This window comes from Dama dama, chromosome 23 (assembly GCF_033118175.1).
Source record: "Dama dama isolate Ldn47 chromosome 23, ASM3311817v1, whole genome shotgun sequence".
NCBI classification, from domain to species: Eukaryota; Metazoa; Chordata; class Mammalia; order Artiodactyla; family Cervidae; genus Dama; species Dama dama.
In genome coordinates this window covers 42,118,500-42,120,679 of record NC_083703.1, presented here as the reverse complement: position 1 = coordinate 42,120,679, position 2,180 = coordinate 42,118,500, and positions in this window count along the sequence as shown.

The following is a 2,180-nucleotide window of genomic DNA, read 5'->3' as shown; positions in this document are numbered from 1 at the left end:
ATGGGGACTGAGCGGGGCCCACAGGGTGCTCTTCTGCAGCAGGGATGTCTGAATCCTGATTGCCATCTCTCCCACCTTTACTGCCTGAAGTCAGAGGCAGTGAACTAGTGAGCTGTGGGCCAGGAAATGGCCAAACCCCCAGGCACCAGCTGTGTCTCCAGGCTCAGATAAGCTGCCTCGCTCCCTTGAAATTTCACAATTTGCTGACATCTTCCTAGAGCTGCTGACGCATCTTTTTATTGTTTCCATATGGTCTGAAATATGGGTTTTTTCTCTTGTGTGCATTTTTTAGAACAATTCCTCCTAATGTGTTGAGTATCAAAATTTAAAGATGGTCTAAAGGTTATCCCACAGCTGAGAATCTTGGATCCCAAGAGCTCTATAGTCAAAAGTAGTGGTAAAGAGTTTGATTTAAGCCAAATCAAGGTATAAGATCCATGTTGCCTTTGGGGGTAATGGAGACACGAGCATTTCCTTCTCAGATGCATTTTCACCCCAGATCCTCTGGTGGAAAACTTTTCGTGCTGGGTTCCCAGGAACATCGAGAACACATCAAGAAGTCAGTCTTCCTTGAATAGAAGAGGAAGGGGATCTGGTAGCTGTGAGGCACAGGCTGGGGTTAATTTTATATGAGAGCAAGTTGTGTAGTCCTTTTACCCAAAGACAGAGCATGGAAAAAAAGAAACCACCACCTGATGAACTTAATATGAATGGAAAGATTTATAAATTTTCAGGAAAACATATGTTAAATAGTGGATCTCTCCTTCTGGTTATCTTATTTTAGGGATTTAAATATGTCTTTAATATAATGTCTATTAGTATTTAATCATAAGCTGAAATTGATTAGAGAATTGAGGAACTCTGGAAATTCCCAAAATTCCTGGAAAGAGTTTTCGTAAATAAAATAGCTTTCATAATTTAAAATAATTTTAGACTTATGGAAAAGTTGAAAGGATACCATGAGGACTTCCTGTGTATCTTTCACTCAGATTCCCCCGAAGTTCACATTTTCCCACATTTGCATTATCATGGTATGTATTTTACTGCTTATTCTGGTCATTTGGGAGTAAGTTGCAGATATGACATCTAACTCTTTCTTTTTATTGTTAAATACTTCAGAGCACATTTCCTAAGAACAAGTACATTCTCTTACTTAACTCAGGACTGATATTAAAATCACAAAATTAACAAGAGGAGCCTGATGGGCTACAGTCCATGGGGTCACAGAATCAGACACGACTGAAACGACTTGAGCATGCATGTACACGATATTGTTTCTAATCTAAAGACCTAAGTTAGATTTTGTCAGTTGACCCAAAAATGGTCTTTATTAGAAAAGGGCGGGGGGGGAGTCATTCACGATCTTATCAATAAACTTTAGTCTTTAAAATCAGAAACAATCCCTCAATTGTTGTATTTACTTTTTTCCTTTTTTGAGTACAGGCCAGATATTTTGCAGAGCACCCTTGAATCTGGGATTTGTCTGGTGTTACACTCTTAAAGAGATTGGAATACCAGACCACCTGACCTGCCTCTTGAGAAATCTGTATGCAGGTCAGGAAACAGTAGTTAGAACTTGACATGGAACAACAGCCTGGTTCCAATAGGGAAAGGAGTACGTCAAGGCTGTATATTGTCACCCTGCTTATTTAACTTATATGCAGAGTACATCATGAGAAATACTAGGCTGGATGAAGCACAAGGTGGAATCAAGACTGCTGGGAGAAATATCAATAACCTCAGATATGCAGATGATACCACCCTCATGGCAGAAAGCAAAGAAGAACTAAGAGCCTCTTGGTGAAACTGAAAGAGGAGAATGGAAAAAGTTGCCTTAAAGCTCAGCATTCAGAAAACTAAGAACATAGCATCTGGTCCCATCACTTCATGGGAAATAGATGGGGAAACAGTGGAAACAGTGGCTGACTTTATTTTGGGGGGCTCCAAAATCACTGCAGATGGTGACTGTAGCCATGAAATTAAAAGACGCTTGCTCCTTGGAAGAAGAGTTATGACCAATCCAGACAGCATATTAAAAAGCAGAGACATTACTTTGCCAACAAAGGTCCGTCTAGTCAAAACTATGGTTTTTCTACTAGCCATGTATGGATGTGAGAGTTGGACTATAAAGAAAGCTGAGCACTGAAGAATTGATGCTTTTGAACTGTGGTGTTGAAGAA